General features: G+C 46.6%; 1 long non-coding RNA gene across 1 annotated transcript; it reads left to right on the forward strand.

Moving 5' to 3' along the window:
* Nucleotides 1-3,680: 3,680 nt before the first annotated feature.
* On the forward strand, nucleotides 3,681-13,411 carry LOC132659248 (uncharacterized). Its single transcript, XR_009599474.1, has 2 exons — nucleotides 3,681-3,963; nucleotides 11,695-13,411. It is a non-coding gene; the product is annotated as an uncharacterized LOC132659248 (long non-coding RNA).
* Nucleotides 13,412-18,164: the final 4,753 nt, after the last annotated feature.

Below are 18,164 nucleotides of genomic sequence, written 5' to 3' on the forward strand. Positions count from 1 at the left end.
TTCTAACACTTGTAGGTACCATTCAGGGAGGGCCTGTGTGCAACAGGCCTCATATATATTGCATTTCATCTTCACAGCTTGCTCCTCAGGTAGTTATAATGAACCCCAGCTTACTGATGAAGAAATTGAGGTTCTGAGATACCTAGTAGTTTGTACAGGCTCTCAGGTTAAGTGACAGAAGTAAGGTTTGAACCCACAATTTTAAAGTCGATGTTCCTTCCTCTATTCCAGTTTGGGTAGACAGGGCAATCCATGGGCAAGTGTGGTGTAATCTGAAACATATTATAGAGAAGTAAATGACTCCCTTATCTGAGATAGGACAGGATAGATTCTCACCTTTTGCAGAGTTCTAGGGCAGCAGTACCTAATCTTTTTGGCACCAGGGACTGGTTGTGTGGAGGACAATTTTTCCACAGACAGCAGGGGTGTGGTGGGGAGTGGGATGGTTTCAGGATGACTCAAGTGCATTACATTTATTGCGAACTTAATTTCTATTCTTATTCCATCAGCTCCACCTCAGATCAGGCATTAGATCCCAGAGGTTGGGGACCCCTGTTGTAGGATTCACCCTGGATTTTTCAGATTCATAAGGAATGAGGCCCCACCCCTTTCATCTTCCTGGCCAATAAACTGCCAGATGGAAGGAGGGCCTCTGCTTCTGCTTCTCTGCTGGGAACCCGTACACATTCCTGTCGAGAACTGTAGAATGGAAATGGCCATTAAAATTAATCCTGGGAGATGAGGCAAGCCAGAGTTTGGCCAGATTCCAGTGTAATGTGCAATCCCCCAAAGAGAAGAAAGAACATTCCTTCTGAGATGCTGCTCCTCTTTGAACACTTGGCCCTGGTCCAGCTAATGGAGGGCAGAACTCCATGGAGGACCGCCTGTTCACGCTTCCTTACAGCTTTTTCCCTTTGCCAGCCTGGCCTTCATGCCCTACTCTTGGATCCGGCCAGCTACTTCCATGTCTCAAACCTATGACACCCACTAACTGGATTATAATTATTTATTTGCCTGCTAGACTGAGCTGCTCTCAGAGCTTGAAAAACCAACTGGCATCACTGCCAGTCCCACATTTCTCCCAGCCAGAGGCCATCCTCCAATACAGGAAGCACACTTTTTCACAAGGACTTTGCCCACAAGCAGGGCAGCAGCAGCTCATGTTGACCGCCAAGGTCAGTTTTCCTCTGTCCCGCTGAACCCAGATCCTGGGACATCCTTCTCTTCTAGAGAGCCCAGCCCTCTTAACTTGGGCAGCTAACCAGAGGCAGAGGGACTTGCCAAGTCACCGACTCCTGGACTGTGATTCTACAGCTGGGTGCACACACTTGCCAACAGCAGAGTTTCTGGTGTGTAGGTGGTGACCAGCATGGATCCTGTGCAGTGGCAAGGGATGGCCACCAGCCAGGGAGGCAGGTGCTGGGAGCAGAGGGTGACCGAGGGCAGAGGGGGATGTGCAGCTTGGTCTCTGCAGCTCACGGGGCAGACTTGGGAGCTCTCAGTAGGCTGTACAAAACAGGCAGTGGGCTGCATTTGGCCCCTGGACTGGGGCTTGCTGCGCTCCACTCTAGACAATCAATGAAACAATAAATCAAGCCCTGGTATGCAGTTTTTGCCAATTTATGGGGTACAAATATCCCCACTATGGAGGATTTCAAGCTACCAACATGACATCACTGAATCTGGGGTTGGGAAGTGACGCCCGGTAGCATGTCATTGGATAGTATTTCTGCCATAAGGATGCAATAGATATGAATAACTCAAGAACATAGCTTATAGTAAAATGTAAAATGACTAGGAAAGGATGATTTTTGAGTATTTCCTTTGTTATTAACATAGTTTATTTACTTGTAAATTTGTAGAATTTAATATTTAAAAACGGTTGTTGGACACCCAGCTTGCAGAATTCCTGGAAAATCAACAAGTTTAGGCTTGGCTGCAGCATAATAGTGCCCTTGGTTCCTCTGACTACACCAAGCCATATGGAAAGGAAGAGAGAAAAGCCACCCATGACGAGAGATCTGAGAATCAGCTCTTGACATAGAAGTGTTAACCTCTTCCATTCCTTCTCCTGAAGAGTTCTACACCTGGCTTGATGTCCGGTTGTTTTCTCAATCTTAGAACAAGAGCAAGAAGATTTGTTTCTTGATGATGTGAAGGGAGCCCTTGAGCCACCCCTAGTGGTTAAAGGGTGTGGCCAGCATGATTCACACAGAAGCGGAGCAAAGAACAAGGACAAAACCAAGTCCAGACAGAAAGTGTCCAAGATAACTGAAGGACAGGGAGGAGATAAGAGACAGAGGGGTCAGCATGTACCTCAGTTGGGTACTGATTTGGTCAGACCTGTTAAAGACTCAGAGTCAGGGTAGACTTACGTTTGGGCCATTTCTGATCACCACCTCAGTCAATTAGGCCAGGATATGCTACATTAAGGAGAAGGCAATGGCACCCCACTCCAGTACTCTTGCCTGGAAAATCCCATGGATGGAGGAGCCTGGTAGGCTGCAGTCCATGGAGTTGCTAAGAGTCGGACACAGCTGAACGATTTCACTTTCACTTTTCACTTTCATACACTGGAGAAGGAAATGGCAACCCACTTCAGTGTTCCTGCCTGGAGAATCCCAGGGATGGGGGAGCTTGGTGGGCTGCCATCTGTGGGGTTGCGCAGAGTCAGACTTAGCAGCAGCAGAAGCGTGCTACATTAAGGGGCTTCCCAGGTGACTCAGATGGTAAAGAATCTGCCTGCAGTGTAGGAGATGGGAAGAAATTAAAAGATGCTTGCTCCTTGGAAGAAAAGCTATGACAAACCTAGACAGTGTATTAAAAAGCAATGACATCACTTTGCCAACTAAGGTATGTATCGTCAAAGCTATGGTTTTTCTAAAAGTCGTGTATGGATGTGAGAGTTGGATCATAAGAAACGCTGAGTGCCAAAGAATCAATGCCTTCAAACTATGGTACTGGAGAAGACTCTTGACTCTTGAGAGTCCCTTGGACAGCAAGGAGATCAAACCAGTCAATCCTAAAGGATATCAACTTTGAATATTCATTGGAAGGACTGATGATGAAACTGAAGTTCCAATACTTGGGCCACCTGATGCGAAGAGCTGACTCATTGGAAAAAACTCTGATGCTGGGGAAGAATGACGGCAAGAGGAGAAGAGGGCAAAAGAGGATGAAACAGTTGGATGGTATCATGTCCACCAACTCAATGGACATGAGTTTGAGCAAACTCCAGTAGATAGTGAAGGACAGGGAAGCCTGGCATGCTGCAGTCCATGGGGTCACAAAGAATTGGACATGGCTTAGCAACTGAACAATAACAACAAGTATTCTTGCCTTGGAAATCCCATGGACAGAGGAACCTGGTGGGCTATAGTCCATAGCATTGCAAAAAGTCAGACACGAGTGAACAACTAACACTTTCACTTTCACTTCATGCTACATTAAAAAATAATCCCCCCGTCTCAGAAGAGGCAGTGTAGATACATCATGAATTGGCAGGGAGAGGAAGTGTTGGCAAGGATAGGTGCTTTGCTCATCAGAATCACTAGGAGACCAGGCTGATGGAGCAGGCTCATCTCGGATAATACCCACTAAACTATCAGAGGGAGCAAGCCCTGGATGGTCTTTCACTGGTGATTAAATTCTCTGTCCACTTCTTGCTTCATTATAGAACTCATTGTGCAGAACTGGAATTAGTTACCAGGCCTCATCTAAGCACAAGAGAAGCAGCTCGTACATTCTGCCAGGTAGTACCATTCTACCAGGGACCCAGAAGGGACTTCGAGGAGGACAGAAACATCTAAAGAGCAGCAGTAGTGGCTGGCACATCTTGAAAAGCACATGATGTACACAAGTAGAAAAGATGCCAAATTCCACTGGAAAGGAAGTCGTAACCGAGCTGGATATTGAAAGACAAGGTCCACCACTCCCTGCGAAGAACGTGTGCAGAGGCCAAAGGTGAGGAGGAGGCTGGGGTTTGGTGGGAGTGGCAGGAAACGCTGGTGGCTGCACGGAGGGTTCAGTGGTGGGACGGGATGAGATGAATGGGAAGGACAGGAGGGAGCAACTGGTGCCTAACTGCTGTGCCTCCCTAAGGAATTTAGACTTGACCCTGGGGGCAATGGGAGGGAATGCTTAAGAATTTTAAGCATGGGTAAGACGTGCCCAAATCTACTGTAGAAAGAGAGCTCTGACTGAAGGATTGAGGTTAGACTGGAGGGGCCAGTCCTGAAAACAGAGGCCAGTTAGGGAGGATTGGTGGTGAGAGCCTGACCTGGGAGCATGACAGGACGATGAAGACTTGAGATACTTCCTAGGGAGCTTTCCCTCTTGTGATCCCTTATTACTCGATCCTATTTTTTTTCCCTTACCCCTTCTTATTTTGACCCCAGCCCCAAAGAGCTGGAAAGAATCAGAATGGGAAGTTGTTCTTTCCCATATGTGCTGTGCTCAGTTGCTCAGTTGTGTCTGACTATTTGTGAACCCCTGGACTATAGCCCGCCAGGCTCCTCTGTCCATGGGATTCCCCAGGCAAGAACACTGGAGTGAGTTACCATGCCCTCCTCCAGGGGATCTTCCCAGCCTAGCGATTGAACCTGAACTCTTGTGTCTCCTGAATTGCAGGCGGGGTCTTTCCCATGTATTGCAGTCATCAGCATGTGCCGTGAACACTTCCTTCCTGGCTTCTGCTCCCACCTCCTTCCAGTGCATTCCTCTCCACTCTCCAATACTGTGTCACTGAGGAGCGAGGTGCTGGATCATTATCTCCATGGGGCTTCAGTGCACCCTCTGGCCAAGAGGGTAGTGCCTGGGTCCTGCCTGCTGGGCACCGCTGCAGTTTCTCAAATACCTTTCGAGACTTATTGCAGGAGGACCTTTGAGCACTGGTGCAAACACTCAAATCTGTTTTTTTTTCCCAGCCTTGGAGACTGGTCTTCTGTCTCAGTTTCAGCTTCTCGTGTATTTACTGCCTGCAGAAGGTTGGCGTTCAGCCACCCACTCGTGGATTTCACAAAGGTCATCGGTTGTCCCTTATTCCAGAGCAGTAGCTCTTGAACATGGAAATACTGAAAAGCAGAGAACGGTGCTTCTAGAATGTCAACTCTGTGAGGACAGGCACACTCTGCTCTTGCTCGGCTTTGGATTATCTGGATCCACAGTTCCAAGAATGGTGCCTGGCACACAGGAAATGCTCATCAGGAAGTGCATTCTGAACGAATAGGTGTGAAATGTGAGTGCCTAGAGAAAATAGCCAGGACGTGAAAACAGCACTTGTCTTTGGGTGGTAGGACTGTTCTGATTTTTCTGTAAGATGGTACAGAGAAACCCGAAGGAACTTTTGGGCCAACCCAATATAATATATAATAAGCAGACCAGGGGCCTGTTTACTTGCAGTCATGTGACCTTGGGTAAGTTGCTTCTCCTCTCCGTGCCTAAGCTTCCCCATCAATATTCACACCTCCCTTGACTGTTAGGAAGGTTAAACGAGATCATGCCTGTAGATAGGGAATGCCTAGTGCTGGGGACACAGGAAGCACTCGATCAGCATCACACTGTCACTTTGTTGATGTTGCTGTTTGGTCCTGATCGTGATTGGACATTTCCGTGGATGCCTGGAGGCTTGCCTGGAAGGCTCCAAGAGAAGAGGTGGTTGTGGGGAGGACAGAGGCCTGGCTTGGAACTAGCTGACCTGCCGTTTCCTGGCCAAGTGACCGCAGTCAGGGGCAGTAACTTCTGAGCCACTGTCCTTTCTGTGCCACAGAGATGTTTGTGTGAATCAATAAGATGTGATGATGTCAGGTTCCACCCAGGTGTGTGTCATTATTTTTATTACCTAGCAAGTTAAAAAAAATACAAGGAGTCTCCAGGCCTTTCTCCTCTCCTTAATGGAGTCACTGCTCTCCTTCATCGCGGACAGAGAGTTCCTGTCCCCAACAGCCACGAGAGCCTGGTCGTGGGGCAGAGCCTGCAGCCCAGGGTGGCTTTTCTGCAGGGCCCAGCGAGGCTCCTGTCTCTCGGTAACTCTGGTCCTCCCTTTCTCCTGCCCCAGCGCTTCCCACACAGCTGCAGCCTCATTATCCAGGGGGACTGAGAGCTTCGGAAAGGAGCTTAACCGGAGCTAGCCTTTCAAGTGTTCGGTCGTAAAGCTTCAAAGATCACACCTTCATTAAGATGTGAAGAGTCAGGCCCTCCCCGCACTTCTCCTGGGGCTATTGTTCCCTTCCCGTCCGGCTGCAGAGTCAAAAGACAAGCGGGATTGGTTTTCTTTGTCCAGACAGCTCTCCTAACCAGAAAGGCTAGACCTGTTTGTGCAGAAGAGAAAGCTTGTAACCTGTAGCCCCCTTCAGACCTGCTGGGAAGGTTTCACGGGTGCTGGGGAATTGGGGCATTTCTCAGGGCTGCGAGGCTGTCCCCAGGAGGCAGGACTGGACTTGTTCTGTGAGGTCTCAAGGGAGGGGCCCGAGGACCAGTGGGTGGAAGCAAAGAAGGGGGCAGATTTCTGAATCCTAGAAGGGAGAGCTCTCTACCAGCAGAGGTGTGTGAAGGTGGACCTTGGCCATTGGGGCAGGGTGCTCTCCAGGTCAGTGGAGAGAGGAGGGGCCTCACTCTCAGCAGGCAATCTCTTGAAGATGTGAGGCTTTGGCTGTGAAGTTCAGCCAGTGAACTCTGAGGCCCCTTCCAGCCTTGTCATGCTGGGACCTCCTGACTCTGTGACCTCTGCTTCTGCATACTGGACCACTTCCCAGCATTTCCCTTTAAACAACCCTCTGTCCTCCAGGCTCCCATCTGTAGCTGTCTTCATCAACGCATGGGTGGCCTCCTTGGCTCTTCTGTTTTTCTTTTAGCTATTTTGAGAATGAAGCTATAGAGATATCTCAGAGTCTCCTCCTTTGTTACTGAGAAAGCGTTTGCTTCCTTGAAGTACATGTCCAGGTCTTGATGGGTCCTTTTCCTATTCACTGTACCCTCCCCAAGACAGGCTGAGGTCAGAGGAGCCCCAGGCACCAAACTTGAGACAGTTTTGACTGGTTTTCATGGGTAGGAGATAGCTTCAAAATAGATCCCTTTCTCCTCTCTGCTGGGAAAGCATACAAGGGGATTATCTGTGAAGGCACCTGCCCTTTGAATGGTCCTCTTGGTTTCATGATGGGGTTTCCCAGGTGGTGCTAGTGATAAAGAATCCACCTGTCAATGCAGGAGACGTGGGTTTGATCCCTGGGTTGCAAAAATCCCCTGGAGTATGAAACGGCAACCCAAGCCAGTATTCTTACCTAGAAAATTCCATGGACAGAGGAGCCTGTCAGGCTGCAGTCTATATATAGGGTTGCAAAGAGTCAGACACAACTGAGTGACTGAACGCACAGCCCTCAGTTTCACGATGAGCAACAAAGCAGAGACTGGTTTTCAGGTGAGACAACTTATAAGACTTGGAATGTGTGACTGCAGATCACAAGTTTCACGAGCAAATGTTTTCCTTTCTATTGAGTAGAAAAAGGAAGCTTAAAAAGAAAAAAAACTACAGTGTGTTGGAAAGATGATGGACTTTGTAGACAGGCCTGAGTGTGGGTCACAGCTCTGGCACTCAGTAGCTGGGGGTCTTGGCGCATGCCATGGTGACTGTCTGAGCAGCCGTTTCCTCCGGTTTCATGAGGTCAGGCAGTGGAAACACTCGTCCTGTAAAGTGGCCCTAAGATTTAATGGGAGATGGCCATGGAAGGTTCCAGAGGCCCTTATTAACTGTTAATTCTCGTTCCTCTTTATTATAATTAATAATCTTTTGGAAACTGTGTTATTGGTCTCTTAATGAGAGCATTCTATGTACAATTATTTCCATTTTAAAATGTCCATGCCTGTCATTGAATGAGAATGTCCTTTGGTTTTTTTAGGTATCTCTTCTATGAAATATGTATGTGTCTTCCATTGTGTGTGCAGGGACCTTTGTGGTAGTGGTGTTTGTAAGAGCCAAAAGTAGGACCTGGCCTATATGTTCCATAAAGCATTCAATAAACTGTGATTATAGCTATACTAGGGAACGCCAGGCAGCCACTCTAAGGCTGCAGAGAGTCTAGATGAGCTGCCATGGAAAGACATGTTGGGAAGAAAGAGAGTAAGCTGCAGCATAAGGAACAATGTGATACTTCTTTTTAAGGAGATGTATGTGGACCAATGCACAGAAAAGGTCCCGGAGGAAACGCATCAAACCATGGACAGTAGTTTCTAGTGGGGGACTGGGAGAGGTGGATAAAAGAAAGAAGGTCTTTTTACTTTCTATCTATTGGGTTGTGTTGGGGTGTTTTACAAAGAGAATATACCTACTTCTTACAAGAGTGGAGAACAAAAAACGAGACAATAAGATCTGTGGTTGCCAGGGTTTGGTGAGAGCGAAAACGGAATAAGGAGATTGCAGAGTTTTAAGGCAATGAAAACGCTCTGTATGTTACCATAATGGTGGGTCCATATCATTCTACATTTGTCCAGACCACAGAATGTCACCAGCAAGAGTGAACCCTAATGGAAACTATGGACTTCAGGTGATTATGGGGGGTCAAGTGGGTTCATCGACTGTAACCAGTGTACCTCTCTGGTGGGGGATGCTGATAACAGGCTTGCCGTTGTATGCCTGGGGGCAGGGGAGATACGGCAAATCTCTGAACCTTCCTCTCAATTTTGCTGTGAATCTAAAAATGCTCTAAAAACTATAAAGTCCTAAAAACAAAAAAAGATAATAAGTAAAAGATTGCACCTTTCACTGCCACTCAAAAGCTTAGGTTGATACTGGCAAAAACAGTCCCATGGATCAAATTAAGCAACTTGCCCTTTCCTTTCCTTTTCAGGGAGTCAGGATTGCTAGGATCAGGGACTTAGTGGAAGCCATTTATTTGGAAATGGAGCTGGCCTGGATGAAGTGGGCTAGAAGGAATTTAGGACACTGCTGACCTAGACTGTAGGAAGAACATTCATTTATTCATTCTTTTATTGAACAAAAATTTATGAAGGGAGGGCCTGTACCTTTTAGGTGCTGAGGAAAAGAAAGAAAAGCCCCTGTCTTAACAAAACTTGCAAGTGACTGGGCAGAAGCTAGAGTAGGGGGGTATAGATAATAAACAAGCCTTGTTTAATATGAATTTCAGTGTTCTGCAAAGAGAAATGCTCCAGAACAAAGCGGTGAGGAGTGAGAGTTGAGGTGGATGCAGGGCTGGAACAGAATCCTCAGGGAGACCTCTCTGTGGAGGTGCTGTTTGAGCAAAGACCTGAATCAAATAAGGAAGTAAGTCATACATCAGAATGGAAGCCTTGAACAGAGAATGAGCATGGTGTGGTCTGGAAGCAGCAAGAAGCTGCTGGGAGGTGGTGGCAGGTCACAGAAGCCTCCTAGGGCATGCCAGGAACTTTGGATAGTTTTTTGCACACAGAGAAGCCATTGGAGGGTTTCGAGGGAAGGATGACGTGTGGTCTGGCCACATTTTGTAAAAGGCCGTTCTGGCAGCTTTGAGAAAAGAGAGGGAGTAGGGAGGCAGGCATCTGAGGTCTATTGGTAAATGCACAGCTCTTGTAATTTTCCAAGAGAGCGAGGATGCCCGTGTGTGTCATGGTGATAGTGGTGGAGGTGGAAAGAAATGCTCAGATTCCTGAAATATTTACTTTAGTTATTTATGTATAGTTTTCGCTGTGTGGGTCTTTGTTGCCGCATGCAGGCTTTCTCGAGCTGTGGTGCTCAGGCTTCTGATTGTGGTGGCTTTTCTTGTTGTGGAGCACAGGCTCTAGGGCGTGAGGGCTTCAGTAGCTGTGGTGCGTTGACTCAGTAGGTGCAGCTCCAGGCCTCAGCAGTTGCGAACGGGCTCAGTTGCTCCTCGGCATGTGGAATCTTCCTGGACCAGGGGTCAAACATGTGTCCCCTGCATTGACAGGTGGATTTTTAATTCCTGGACCACCAGGGAAGTCCCTATACAATATTTAGAAGGTAGAGCTCAGAGGATTTTTGATGCTTTGGATGTGCATTGTAAAGGAAAGAGGGAAGTTGAGGATGAAATGCTTGACAAGCATTTGCACAATCTGTAGTAACGAGCACTCATGGAAAACTTTCCAGTTCCCTGCTAGTCTAACTCTGTTTCTGATTTAACCCTCACATCCACCCTCTAGAAGAGAACTGTTGTCCTTTGACAGATGAAGCAACGGAGGCGCAGTCGTGCTGTGCCGAAGGTCACCAAGCTCCTGCTTACAGGAACCATGTCCTGATTCCCTTAAATCTTGTGCCCAGTTTGCATCCAGTGGATGGTCCTCACTGGGTGTGGCTTTTTTGCTGGCAGGTTGTGGGGCACGATTGCCAGGAGCTCACGAAGAAAGGTATTTGTGCGCAGGGCAGCAGAGGAGGAAGTTTTAAAGAGATGGGGTTTCAGCACCTGTTGTTTGGTCCTTTTCAAATGCTGGTGGAAGATGGCTCAAGCTGCTGCAGCCTGGCTGCACCACTAGCAGCAGGTGGCTGCTGAAACCTCCACGGGGTCAGGCCGAGAGTGACTCCCTACGACCAGGTGCCAGGCACAGTGGGTTACCCTTTAGGTAACTGGCTCGTGTTCCCTAGGCTATTCTCCCCAAAGGCTCAGCTCCTCCCACCACCTCTTTTCTCGCCTCCTCATCCCTGAACCCACTCAGACTGCTCCCCATCCCAGCTGTTCCACTGAGAAGACATTCCGCCTCTCTCCTGGCTGAACCAGTGTCCTCTCTGCTCTCTCCTGCCCTCCTTCTGGTCCCATTCCCCTTCCTTTCCACTCTGCACTCTCGCCCTCCTCTGTGTCGCCCCCGACACCAGCGTCTCATTTCCCTTCGGCCTTGCAGCTTCCTCCTTCAGCTCATAGTCCCACCCCAAACCTGGGTCTTCCAGCTCCAGATTTTCAGTTCTTACTTCTACAGAGATGTTCCCAACCTGTATCTCCAGCTGAGACCTCCTGAGCTCCTGAAACCATTGCTGCCCAGATCTCTGTCCTCCCAGGCAGAGATAACGATCATGAAAGCAGCTGGAGCATCCAGGGAATGGAGAGAAGGTCCCTCAACATGGACTGGAGATGCTAAGATTCAGAAGGGAGATGCTGAGACCAGATTGTGAGGGGCCCCGAAAGCCACTCCAAAAAGGCAGTGTGCATCTTGGATTCAGGGTTAAAAACAGAGGTTTCTGGTCCCAAAGAAATGACTAATTGCATTTTGAAAGAAGAATCACTAACTGTCCCTGTGGCTGGTGGACCGGCCTGGATTTTACTAGTCTACAAGAGAGGGTGAGGAGAGCTGGGAGTGGGCCAGCTTTGGAAAGCATAAACAGACACAGTCTTCTGAGGAGTGGGTTGGATTTCAGAGGAAGCGGGAAGGAGGTGAGGGAGGAGAGAGGCCTCCGCTGGTCTTCCAGCAGCCGCGGCTCCTGCTGTGTTGGTCTCCCTTTCTGGGGCAGGATGCATATCTTGCTCATTTTTCCTTCCCAGTGCTCATTCTTATGGTTCTGAATGGGAAAAAAAAAAAAAAATTCTTCTGGGAGGCCCGATGAATTCATTAATGCTTCACTCTAACCCACTGGGTGAATCAGCATGTTTTCAGTTTGTTTATAGGCTAACTTTATAGTTTACAGCACACTTTAATTCAAATAATTGTATTTGATTATCACAGTCAGGCAGTTAAGCAGATATTGTGATTGCTATTTTGCAGATGAAAAAGCTGAGGATCAGAGAGACGGGACATGTCCAGGGTCCAACAGCTATCAGTGGCGGAGTCAGGCCTTGAACTCCTTGGAGTCTTTTGACTCCTTGACCAGGACTTCGATGGATACTGACTGATTATACCCATCGGGAGGGCTGAAATTTCCAACATCAGACACAAAGAAACTGTTTAGTAGACATAAGCTGCTTTTGCCCACTCAGTTTGCAAATCCCCCCTTTTTGATATTTGCATTTCTGTTAGTTAAGATACTGTGAGCTGCTGATACAAACAAGTCCCTAAATGCATAATGTTTCAAGCACGACAAAATACCTACTGTGAGTATTCCTGTTTGGTGGGCAGCTTTCCTCCAAGGGGTAAATATTTAGGGACCAGGCTCCTTCTATTTTGTGTATCTACCATCTTCTCTTTATGGCTTCGAAAGGTGGTTGGGAGGTTTTGATGGGCTTAGAAGCAATGCATGTTACGTCCCACTTTCCATGAGTTAGAACTCAGTCTGTGGATACAGCCAACTGTTAAGGAGGCTGAAATCGCTCATTAGAATGTGTATCCAGGAGAGAAAACAGATTAGGGAAAGTGAGACCGAGACTGCCAGAGCAGTGGTGAGCCGCTGTTCCCTATCTGTCAGCCCACCAGGCCCAGTGGAATTTCCTGCTTCCTACCCTGCATCCTCCTTAGCTTAGATCCAGGATGGTTCAGCCTGGATAACAGTAAGAAGCAAAGTCACCTTATTTCACTCCTGCACGTGATTATTGGTTCAGGTAGGGACTCAAGACACATGCTGAGGTTCAGTGAAACTCAGTCCTAGGATTTTGCTGGACTTTTGGCAAAGAGAACCTCTACTGCCGCTGGGGTTGCTGGGATGAGAAGACGTGAACCAGGGCAGCCATTGTGTCAGCATGGTGGGAGAGCGGGCTTGAGGATGAAGCCGGCAAATAGGAAAGCAAGGCTGAGAAATAGAGATACGTTTCAGTGATATCCTTTGAGTATCTACATTCTGGCATGTCAGTCCTGATCAAGTCCTACCCCTGACTTTTTTTGACTAAAATATCTACTATATCTTTTAAAATTGCTTTTCTTGAACCCAGTTTGAATTGAGTTTCTGTCGCTTATAAGCAAGAGGCCTAACAGAGGCCCATTTGCGAAGCCCTTTCCCACCCTCTCCTCCAGCCTGACGGCGGCGGGGACACACCTCCTCAATGCTCCTTGAGGGCACTCCCTCTGCTGGCCAGTGAGTGGCTGTCTGCCTTTCAGTCATCCCATCTCCATATGGCTTCGTTGCTCACTTTCCCACTTGCTTTTTTTTTCTCTATAACACAGGAATTGTTATGAATCAAATGTAACATGTATTGCCTTCTAAAGAGGTCAGAACTATTTATAATCACATTGATGTTTTTTATACCCTACAGAAATGATAATAGAAAAACTTTTTTTAAAGGATGTAAGCTTAGTATCGGGTGCATCTCAGGCTCACAATCACTTTTAGGTGTTTTAAAAGTCAGAGTATGATATTTAAAGTGGATAACCAACAGGGACCTACTGTATAGGATAGGGAACTCTGCTCAATGTTATGTGGCACCCTGGATGGGAAAGGAGTTTAGGGGAGAATGGATACACATATATGTATGTTTTCCTGTCCACTTGAAACTGTCACAACATTGTTAATTGGCTATATGCCAATATAAAATAAAAAGTTTTACAAAAGTCAGTGTGTGATCTCCATTCAAAAGGCCTTCACTGGTAGAAAATCATGGCAAAAGTCTGATAGAGGACACTTCCCTGGCAGTCCAGTGGTTAAGACTTTGCCTTCCAATGCAGGGGGTATGGGTTTGATCCCTGGTTTGGCAGCTAGAGTCCCCCATGCCTCAGGGCCAAAAAAACAAAACATAAATCAGAGGCAATATTCAATAACAAATTCAATAACAATTTTTTTAAATGGTCCACGTCAAAAAAAAAGAATCAAAAGGCAGAGACATTACTTTGCCAACAAAGGTCCGTCTAGTCAAGGCTATGATTTTTCCTATGGTGATGTATGGATGTGAGAGTTGGACTGTGAAGAAGGCTGAGCACCGAAGAATTGATGCTTTTGAACTGTGATGTTGGAGAAGCCTCTTGAGAGTCCCTTGGACTGCAAGGAGATCCAAACAGTCCATTCTGAAGGAGATCAGCCCTGGGATTTCTTTGGAAGGAATGATGCTAAAGCTGAAGCTCCAGTACTTTGGCCACCTCATGGGAAGAGCTGACTCATTGGAAAAGACTCTGATACTGGGAGGGATTGAGGGCAGGAGGAGAAGGGGACGACAGAGGATGAGATGGCTGGATGGCATCACTGACTTGATGGATGTGAGTCTAAGTGAACTCTGGGAGTTGGTGATGGACAGGGAGGCCTGGCGTGCTGCGATTCATGGGGTCGCAAAGAGTCGGACACGACTGAGCGGCTGAACTGAACTGAATGATCCTTTTAAAAATAATCTGGTACAATGGGCATGTAATATCACATTTATACACACACATAGACACACATACTTTAAGAAATGGAAACTATAGCATTGTTGTAAAAGAAGTTCAAAGAAAATGTGTTGGAACTTTACAAGAAGTTCGGTGGGCCTGGGAAGTTCTTTAACGAGGAGACAGGGGCTAGAAGACGGCTCGGTGTGGATTTCCGCTGCTGGAGAGGGTTGCACGAACCCAGAGGAGTTTAGAGGCCAACTGCTCTCCCTCTTTCACAACAGGCTCCAGGCACACTCCACGATGCACAGCTCTTCGCACACTCCACACTCTCAACCTTCCTTAGACTTATACCTAGATGTACTCCCCATACTTCTTCACTTAGAAAACATCATTTGAGATGCCTCACATGGTACCACTTCTGTCAAACTTTCTAGAAAAGAATCAGAAATGCTTCTTTCAGAGCATTTCTGAAAGTAAAAGTGTTAGTTGCTCAGTAGTGTCTGACTCAGCAACTCCATGGACTGTAGCCCACCAGGCCCCTCTGGCCATGGAATTCTCCAGGCAAGAGTACTGAAGTGGGTAGCCATTCCCTTCTCCAGGAGATCTTCCCGACCTAGGGATCTAACTCAGGTCTCTTGCATTTGAGGCAGATTCTTTACCATCTGAGCCACCAGGGAAGCCCAGTCTTAACCATTAAGAAGAGGAAAGTTTATTCCTGCTGCCCTTCTATTGCTTTCTGAATGGGAAGAAGGGATTTTGCTTTCTTTTTCTATTAATTTGTAACCAAAGAAAACATTGGTGTTTTCCATCATTTTAATCCATACAACCCTGCAGTAATATTAATAACTGTTTTAAAGAGAAAGAAGTTAGGGATCAGAGAAGTTAAGTAAATTGCTCAAGAGCACACAGCAAATAAGGGTGAGTGCTAATGTTAACCTCATTTTGTGAGACTCTGTTTCATGCTTTGTCCACTTTGCAACATTACTAACTATTTTAAAAACTGTTTTCACAAACAGATTCTCTTATTTTGCAACTCATTTTCCCCTGTCTGAATTATTAAATGTCATATAATTTCTGCCTTTCCAAAGAAGACCCTGTTTGACATCTATTTGTTATGGAAGATCATTCTAGTCTGTGAAGTTCAGTCTGTAGGTTATTGGGTTGTTTCTGATATGAAATAAGGATTGAGTTTTTGTGAACAAGTGACTCTGCTGTAATTAAACTCAGCAATGATCTTTTGACTTAGGGACCATTAATACGTAATTAAGCAGGTTTAACTGGAAAACATTTTAATTATTTACAGTAGGGACAAGCAAGGGATTCGGGAGTGGGGACAGAAATTAGACAGCAGAGCAAATAATGCTTTGCCTTGTGATTATTTCAGCATTGAGGATCACAAGGCTGCTTGCAATAGCAAAATACTGGAAACCACCTATAGTTTATTCCATGCAATGGAATACCATGCAGTTGTTGTACCTGGTTATAGATACTTGCTGCTGCTGCTGCTGCTAAGTCAATTCAGTCATGTCCGACTCTGTGTGACCCCATAGACAGCAGCCCACCAGGCTCCCCTGTCCCTGGGATTCTCCAGGCAAGAGCACTGGAGTGGGTTGCCATTTCCCTCTCCAGTGCGTGAAAGTGAAAAGTGAAAGTGAAAGTGAGCGGCTGCTCAAGTCTTATCCGACTCTTAGCGACCCCATGGACTGCAACCTACCAGGCTCCTCCATCCATGGATTTTCCAGGCAAGAGTACTGGAGTGGGGTGCCATGTGGAAAAATAGATCCAAGACATCGTTAAGGGCCAAAAGCAGATTGTGAAGCAATACGCATTATGATACTTAAACAAAAAATTAGGCACACCTAGAAAAAGTTCAGAAAGATGTCTAAGTATCTCTGCTGTCTAAATTATGGGTGATTTCCCTTTTCCCCTTTTTTTGGAATTGTTTGATTGTCTAAGTTTCTTAGTTAACATAAATTATATGTACAATTTTAAGTCAAAAATTATTAAATATATGAGAAAGTGAGCATTTCTCTCTCATCACTATCAAAAAGCTCAAAAAGAAGGAAATCCTGCCACATTGGAAATGCAGATGACCCTTACGACATTACGCTAAGGCAAGTAAGCCCATCTCAGAAAGATGAATGCTATACGATGCCACTTATACACAGTACATAAAATAGTCAAATGTAGGATGATGGATGCCAGGAGCTGGGGGTTGGGTGGGGGGAATGGAGAGTTGCTATTCAACGAGCATCAAGTTTCATTTACGGAGGATGATCACATTCTAGAGACCTCCTGCTGCATGACCTGCTGCTAGCTCACGTTACTGTAACAGTGCATCCAGATTTTTGCTGCAGGTAGATCTCACGTTACGTGTTCTTCCCATAGTTAGAAAAGAATAAAGAATGAAAGCTGTGCGTGTCCCACAGGACACTTTCCCCAGCTAAGCCATATGCCACAGTCTACAGGGAACTCACCCAGCCTCTCTTCTGAGACCACCAGACTTGTATCACTTGGTTTCGAGATGCCTGTTACATGCTAGGAACTGTGCCACAGGTTCTCCCCTGTGGGATTTTCTGTAATCCTCCTATAAACCCAGTAAAGTGGAAACCATACTCCCATTTTGCAGATGAGAAGCTGATTCTGAGGGTCCTGAGATTCCTGATGGAATTTCTATTCCAGAAGAGGTTCTACTCTTTCAGCTGAACAGCCTGCTTGATGCCAAGCCCAGAGCTCTCGAGAAGGATAGCAGCTAGTTATGGGAATAAAACGTAAGCATGGATGTAAACAAGAGAGAGGGAAGCGAGCTGACAAATGTCCCCCTTGCCTCTGAGGTTGGGACCCTGGTCCCACTGTGCCCGAGGCCATTTATACAGTTAACCCCTGGAGAAAGTATTTGTTGGAAAGAATAACCTATTGCACCTTAAAATGAATGGCTGCTTTGGGTTCTCACATTTATTAGCTACTATTCACCAAGCATTTCCAATCTGCCAGACCCCACACGGAGTACTTTGCAGACACCATTTCATTTAAGCCTTATGACCACCCTACGAGGTAGGTACTTTTATCCTCATTTCTGCTAATGAGGAGATTGAAGCTTGCTGAGGTGAAGTATGTTGGTCAAGGTCACGCAGCTTGTGAGTGGCAGGGCTCCAAAACTCTATTCTCTTATCCACAGTGCTACTTTGCCTCCAGAATTAAAAAAAAAAAAAAAAAAAAAAAGAAATGGAAGAAGAGATCAGAGGGGCAAACCTAAAGACCTGGAGACTTTGGTGAGGACCTGGGACCAGCCAGAACTTTGCACTTCTCCCAGTGCCTCTTGTCCGGCCATGCCAGATTCTTTAGGTTCCTTCATGGGAGGGTGCTAAGATGTGCTATGTTGAGGCAGGATAGAAAAATCATGGGTTTTAGGTGCATATTGACTGGCTCAAGTTCTGTCAGTGCCACACACTAGCTACATGAGCTCAGTTCAACTACACTACGCTTCCAAGTCCTGTTTTTATGGTAGGCTCATTGGGAAGGCTTGGTGAGGAAAGCAGGCGTGAGAGCAGCTGACACAGGCTTTGGCAGGTGTATTAGTCAGGCAATGCTAGGCTATGCCTAGCTAACAAATCCCCAATTATTTTTCAAATTAAAATTCATTTCTCTATAAACATGAAGTCCCATCCAGGTCAGACAGGTCCCCTGATCTTGTAGTTCTGTTGTCTTTCACCTCAAGTCACCCCAGTAGGGAACAGAAAACGGAAGGAGGCACCCCAGCTCCAAGCTGCCTTGATCCAGACACGGGACACATCACATCTGCTCAGAGTCCGCTGGCCAGATCTTGGCACCCAAGCCTGAGCGATCACAAAGAAAACTGGGAGAGAGAGGGGAACACGTGGATGGATATTCAGGGCAGAGGGTTGTTCCAAGACATGACTGCTTCCTTCTCTCCCAGTTCCCAATGCATTTCTCAGAGCTGAAATTCACACACACATCTAGAGCTATTAGTCAGAAAGCTCTCTGGTTCT

Source organism: Ovis aries, chromosome 2, assembly GCF_016772045.2.
Source record: "Ovis aries strain OAR_USU_Benz2616 breed Rambouillet chromosome 2, ARS-UI_Ramb_v3.0, whole genome shotgun sequence".
Lineage (NCBI taxonomy): Eukaryota > Metazoa > Chordata > Mammalia > Artiodactyla > Bovidae > Ovis > Ovis aries.